Source organism: Opisthorchis viverrini, assembly GCF_000715545.1.
Source record: "Opisthorchis viverrini unplaced genomic scaffold opera_v5_77, whole genome shotgun sequence".
Taxonomy (NCBI): Eukaryota; Metazoa; Platyhelminthes; class Trematoda; order Opisthorchiida; family Opisthorchiidae; genus Opisthorchis; species Opisthorchis viverrini.
In genome coordinates this window covers 1,132,455-1,140,103 of record NW_008751733.1, presented here as the reverse complement: position 1 = coordinate 1,140,103, position 7,649 = coordinate 1,132,455, and positions in this window count along the sequence as shown.

Sequence of the window (7,649 nt, the reverse complement as noted above, 5' to 3'; positions counted from 1 at the left end):
CTCCTACATAAGCACCTCTGTTAATTGGTGCCAGAAGACAGACCACTTAAGTCACAAGTGTGATATTCTGCGACTCCATGATATTAGATATTGTATCGGCGCAAAGCAGACAACTAAAAGGTTCGTCGGCTCAATTACGTTGGCAAATGTTCTTTCATTCACTGACAGCAACAGCAGCTTCACGCGTACGGTAGTTGCCTACTGCCAAAATTAACTATCCATGAGCACAGAAGGTGACCGGAGGTCGAACAATATGTGTTCACTACAAATGTCACATATCAACACATGAGAATGAGTTCTTACCGTGTTGGAGCATTCAACACAGCTGTTCGCATTCGTGTTTCACTTGGAATTACTTAGCGCGGTGGGCTGAACTAAATATAGAACAGCTGTTCCATAGCTTTGATATCCATTGTTTTTTTATCTTGTTCCATAGAACTGAATTAGGAATTCGTGGTTTTTTCCATTGCGAGAATCATGTTCTTCTAGCAACGAAGTCCGTCAAACGCGAGTCCCGGAGATTATCGTCCACGGAAAAAGCTCAGAAGCACGCACTCGAAGGCAGATGGTTCGTTGAGTAGGCCCAGGAATATGAGCCGAGGACGTATGGACATCATGATTTTCATAAGAGAGATCTAGTGGGACTGACAGTGGATAGTTAGGGAAAGGCGAGTGTACCAGCGGTGTGGCAATTTACAAATATCCTCGGACAGATAAAAAAAATTCGATAGTTATCTCTATGGCTTCGCAGTCATTTGCAATAAAAAGGTACCAAATCAAACCATAGGAATTCGGTCATGTGCGTCAGGACAAAAGTGCTCTGCCGAAACAGCAGATGTATCTGGTGTATACATCACCACATACTAAACCTAACCCACTGTGTGTTAAAGCCGAGACTTTAAATAAAATGGCATTTTTTCCTACCATTCCACAGCGTAACACCCCAAATGTATGTTTGAGTGAACGAACAGCGGATAATCCTGTAATTATTCAACGTTGTGGGGTTCCAACAACCTTGAAAATAATTGTCTAGTGATGTATCTAAAATCTTGTCTAGTTCATATTGCGCTGCTTCCGTGCCAGAGGCTTGTCGACTGGGATAGATGTTGCAGAGTTTATGATCAACTTATATCTAATAGCTATGATTTAGCGGTAGCTGCTTCTGGCGGAAAAAGCCTATCTGGACCAGAATCTTAGCGTCGAACAACGAGGAAAGAACTTCAAAGCATACACACAAAATTATCGTTAATAGGTATATTTTCACTTATAATTGTAGCATCCGATCGTTTTCATCCGAGGACTTCATGGTGGCTTCGTGAAAGCTTTCCTATACCTGCTGAAATTACAGTGCGTGTGAACTTCATTTTTTGCATAACACTGCTCAGTTTGCTGCTTCTCATTTTTTGCATAACACTGCTCAGTTTGCTGCTTCGGTGCTTGCTATCCAGAAGCGCATTTTTCCCCAAAGCCATTGTGTGAATAGAAACTTTCCGTAAAAATCTTGCACTTTCCTGTATGTCTGCTTAAACTAAAAATCACTTTTACCCGTTTCACTTATGTTTTCATACTTCGTCGCGTTTAATAATGCAGTAAGTGAATTCATAAGGGATAATTATGTGCCATTTGTGCCGCAAAGGGCGATGAAAACACAGTCGCTGCTTTGCATCGCCAGCGGGTGTAAAATAAATGCGACATGTGGTCGGAAAAGGCAGTAGAAGTTAGGGAATTCGTAGAAGCTAGTAAGTTGAACACGTTTGCTTGTAACGAACGGTGGAGGAGCCACCGGCTCTCCAGTACGTTTTTGTCCAGCGAGACGGAGGTGCTATCACTCAGTCAACCACTGTTATCTTGGGCACACTCATAAAGTTTCCAAGTTGTTGTAACATCGAATTTCGGACTGGCGTGGACGGTTGCCGGACGTCCGACTATGTACTCCTGTGTGAAAAACGAACGGTTTGACCACATGCATGTTCGAGGACATGAAGCTGATGTGGGCACATGAACAATGGAAGGTGAAATTTTCTATCACGGGCGAAGTGGTGACACAAATCGGGGTGGCCAAAGGCATGTTCAGGTTTGATGTCATGTTGTTATTTCTTTACTGGCAAGGCTACCAGGAGGCCTAAATTTACGATGCACTGTCCGTGTTCTTTGGTCATAGACACTCTTTGAAAAGCCGATGCGTTCCATCACTTGGTTCACCTAGACAATACCGTACAGTAATTTTTCTGTCAGCAAACCATAACACACACTCCACCATATGTAATTACTACACCGCACGCACCCACAATTCGTATTGCACAGTTTAGCTCGCCGACTGCATATCGCCTGCAAGTAGTTGATGCGCACACAACCCTGGACGGTGTATTTCGGCCATGTAGATGCTTCCGCATCCACCAACGGCGATCATCTGATTAAAATTTGCTCGGACAAAGTTTACCCCTTACGCTGGTTCCCTAGCCACCACTATCAACCTCGATGACAACTAATGCCATAGATGACCGGCAGTATGGTTTCCTGTCTCAAAGATCCGTTAGTGGCTGCCAGCTCCACTTCTTCGAGACCATCACAGCAGCCTACGACGCCGGGAACTCCACTGTAACAATTTACCTTGATATTCAAAAAGCCTTTGACCAGGTCCCCCGTGCATCTCTGCTGCACAAACTTAGTACCGCTGGCATCACTGGAACCTTATTTCAGTGGATCGCCTCCTACCTATCTGACAGGACTCAAGTAACACGAATTGGGGACATACAATCATCACCACTATCGATCACTAGTGGAGTCATCCAAGGAAGTGTGCTAGGCCCCATCCTCTTCTTGCTGTACATCAACGACGTCTTCGGTGCCGTATCCCATGGTAAAGTCTTCCTTTTCGCGGACGACATAAAAATAGCGTACACATTCCCCCCATCAGCACGAGCTCTTACGTTTCACCAGATTCAGCAAGACTTAGACTCGCTGACTCGCTGGTCAAACGACTCCGGCCTAAGCTTCTCCTCCACGAAATCCTACATAACTTCCTGCCGCTGTTCCCTCCCGGCTGATGCTTTCATAATAAATGGAAATCCCATCACTCATTCAGCGGATATCAAAGATCTTGGCCTCAGATACTCCTGTACATTTAACTTCTCCTGCCAGGTGCAGTTTCAGGTTGCCCGAGCACGCAGGCTCAGTTTTTTAATCCTGCGCTCCTTTCACCTTCCAGACACAATGGTTGCAATTTATAAGCTATGCGTACGGCCAATCGTCGAATTCTGTCCCATGTTCTCCTCCTTTTATACTCAAAGCTGTAGGCTCGCACTTGAAAACGTCCAACGCTCATTCACAAAAAAGCTGTTCCCTCGGTCAAACCCTCTTTCTTACCGCTCTCGCTGCCAAACCCTTGGCCTCGAGCCACTATGGCTCAGACGGTTTAAGATAAATCTAACTCTCCTACACCGCCTGCTGCACAAAAAGGCCTTTATAGCAGAGGCTAGACCCAACGTTAACTCACGTCCTCGCTACCGATTCCGTAACTCCTACAACCTTTTAGTATCCCCCCCAGCTCGTACAAACATACGTCACTACTTCTTTTTAGTTTACTACGCTCGCATCTGGAACAGCCTTCCTGAGCAGCTGCGAAACATCGCGCATCATCACACTTTTTCTCAGTCCCTGGACAAATTCCTTACTTGTGAAACTGCTGCCGTCCTACTTAAAATCCAACTACCCCCCGACCCCCTATATGAAATAGGTCCAGTACACATTTGAGTATAGCGACGATAATGTTAGTAGGCAAGTAGAAGATCCAGTCATCCTACCTTCCCCACCTCAAGCCACTGCAGGACTTAAACGCTTACTTGATCTGAGTATGTTGTGTTACCGGCCTAGTTGTTTTTCTTTCTCAACCAACCTATACATCGTTCTAGTCAAATCCCTACCCCGGATTACCCTACCAGCTCTGTCTAGTGAGTGGTGCTGTCGGTTAAACTCTAACTGACAAAAACGAAACAAAAGTCAGCTTTTCCTCACTACTATGGCACATTGTACACCGATGTATTTACATCGAATCCACATGATGATTTGCTCCACAGTTCACTAAACACACACAACTACGCGGTACGCTTCTGCTAGACATGGTAGCTCACACCAACGTTCAGGCGCCGTTTAGCCATAGTGCACTCGCACTGAGTATCACTTTGCCGTCCCCACTGTCACATTGGCAACTGTCATTTCACTGCCTCCTCCGCGACTTGCCTCTGCCAGCGACTGTTTGCTGTCTGCTTGTCCAAATTGATTGAGCTGTTTTTACTGGCCTTGCTTTCCCCCGACCGAAAAAAAACTGGTAACTGGAGTAGTCTATTAATGCACAAAACCGCACTTTGACTGCTTGGATGGTTTTCCACCTTGCAGATCTGGTAGCATGCACGAGGGATGAAAACCTCGTGTGGTGGATGGGTACGCCCTGCAGAGAGGGTCGCTCTGTTACGTTGCACCATGGTGCGTTCGTATACCCACCACCCCTCCAGTAGCACGGGTGCATCGCCCATCGCCGGTGGTTCTGAGCCTGGCCTTTAAATTCGGGAAATAAAAAAAAGAGCACTGCTGTTTTCTGATTGTTACTGCTGGTGTTGGCCTCGCCTCGGTTGAGCTATTTGGCAATGCCATAAACAATAACAAAAACTGGCCTTTTCGCCTGTCCAAAAGTATTCAATAAAAAATCAATATACCTGGGATAGCCAGAAGAAACTCTGCGATGCCCATGGCCTACGTCGACGTGCGTTGCTGTAGCTGCCTTCGTCAATATCGAGGCTACACCGCGCCAAAACCTACCTCGTCAACCAAACAAAAATGACAAACCAAATTTGCTGCTCCCAGGAGTGGACACATACAACACATATAAACATACATTTAGACTCCCGACTCTCCACTATCAACATCCGAGGATAGCATCGAAAAATCTTCGTCACGCACCACTCACTGATTAAGGCTGATAGTAGTGCTTCGGGGACTGGGGACCTTCTCCCTCGCATCCACCTTCCTTCCTAGATTGTCCTAGTATTGTCCTTCTTACTAACAACCCCCAGGAATTTACACCCCCCAGTCGTTACGAGTTTGGTTTACCCTCACCACACCGCCTCTTAGCCCACATGCAGTAAACTGTCCTGTCTCAGGTAGTATAGTTATATTGACAATCTTAGCTTCACTCTGATGACTACACTACTGAGTACAGATTCATCCTTATCCTGTCTTGTTTAATCACCTGATGTCCTTCCATAACTGTGGTAGACGATCATTTTTTTCCCTATTAAAGGACTATATCCTGTCTGATAACCCCTATAACTCTCCAGACCCTATTGATCTCATCTCATTTCATTTTCTCCCCAAGCTTCGACCCGTGGTAATGCGCGCTATGGACTATCTGTTTGGCTGTTGTCAACTCCACCCGATTCGTGCATCACGAAGGAAGGGATCCCCGATCTGAAAATAAAAGGGAAAACAACAACAAGACTGCACATCTCAGCCTAACAACCTAATTCACGACGTCCACCACGGGGCTGTCCAGAAACCGAAGTACTTCAGTGCAGTGATGGTACGGCGCTGGAATACCCGGTTTGATAGCATACCCGCAATTGTTCCCCTCTTAAGTTTGTCCAGGCCCTCTCGCTCACTGGTTCCCATACCGACAACCACAATCAACCTTCATTGTTCCCGGCCACCACCGGAAGGCGTTCATTTCAATCTGCCGAACCTTCTGCCAGATGCAAAGATCTCGACGGCTTTTATTCGTACTCCTCACCGAATGAGTCAATTATTGCTCAGCTTGCGTGAACTCGTTTCCCAAGAAACTTTTACACTCGACCCTGCTTCATCTGCAACACTAGTGAGTCGCTTCACTGCACACTGTACTTCTGCGTTTCCTGCTACCGTTTGTCCGTAATACATTTTTACCCCACTACACCACCCCCACATACCTTTCCGTGGCCATCCGCCATAGCCCAAGGCCATGAAGCCCTAGTGACGGTTCCGGACTTTAGTTCAAACCGGCCTGCCATGTCGTGGCAGCTCTGCTGCATCTCCATATCCATTATTCCGGCCCTACACTTCCTGTAGTTTGAAGTTTTTTTTTTTTTTTCTCATGTTCCAGTCTGGAAGCTCTTTGTTATGCCCTCACTTGTATTGTTTTCTTTGCCCGCCACTTTTAAACCTCAACGTTCAGATCTCGTGCCATCTGATATGCTCTCCATAGGACATAAAGAGACCTTGTAATTTTGGATTCCTACCCATGCCACCTCAGGTGTGATAAACTCTACTCCAATAAGGTTTACTGTTTACGTCACTTTCCCTTTTCCCATTAAACACAAACCCCACCAGTCACGCCTTTATTCTGACTGTAATGCTATGATCATGCCCGACGGTATGCTACCCACTAGTTGGGAATAAATATTATTATTATTATTATTATATAGTGGACAAACTTCGGTCTCTGGAACGCTGGGAGACAATTTCGGCCATCGCCGAGAAGCGGCGTATTGTCATGGGGCAAACCGTGCTATACCGAGGTTCCAGGTCTATGGCGGGCCACCTATCGTATGTGGTGGAATAAACTGCGGCTCTGTACAGATGAGAAAAACGAATTTGACTTTTGTGGACGCTGAAACCTGTCAACTAGCCACAGCAACCGCTAATGTTCGACGGATATCTTACCTTATCACGTTGATTCTTGTGATTGGCGAACTTGTCCGCTGTGTCGTCTTGATCATCAGGCTTGCCCCAATGTGAATGCTAATTATGAGCAACTATTCGTTGCAGAGCCAGCGCCCCCCAGACGATACGCAGGTTTTTCCAGAATACGTTGGCCTCAACCGGGGCACCGAATCCTAGCAGAGCGGGCCCAGTAGATCTGTGTACGTCTATAGTTTTAGCATTATGGAGAAGCAAACTGACACCCATTGACTGAATCCTTTATGGTTGAGGATCACAACGCTAATACCTGTTTTTTCTGCATCGTCTAACCTACCGATGGGTTTATGTAGCTGACTCCTTCCATGAGATTTCTTACTGCCGTCAATTAAGTGTTTACAATTTTGGAATTTTTTCTCCCATTGTCGATTTGTCGAACTGGGTTGAGACAAATCTCTGCCCCTTAAGGATATGTCAAACTGTAGAACAGGCTCCTTTCAATGTCCATCCTATATTCTCTCATGTAGACTTTCAACACATCCTCCACGTTCGTCTCTCTATTGAGGGAGCAGAGCATTTTGTCACGCCAGAGTTTACACTGGACGCTTTGCCTGAAACAGTTTATGAGCACTCTTAATTTGCGATCTCAAACCAGCTGTGCTATGACTTTGCCCCATCATGTAAACCGTACCAGCTAGAACCCTCCACCGCTAGCCCACACACGAGTCAACTCCACCGTCTAACTGTGCTTGGCAATTATGCACCCCCTTACCCATCTATTGTGCATAATTTCCACTTCGTGAGACTGCGTTTGCACCTGCACTCTGAAGGACAATTCTGTCGCCTAGTGTCTAGTGCTTATCATCGTAACTATTTCCATCTCCGTCCCCACTAACCTTGTGATATTTCTTTAACTTTGACCCTTATATATCATGTATAGACGAATGTTTCGTGGTTCATCCAAGTCAGATCCCATTCTCGAA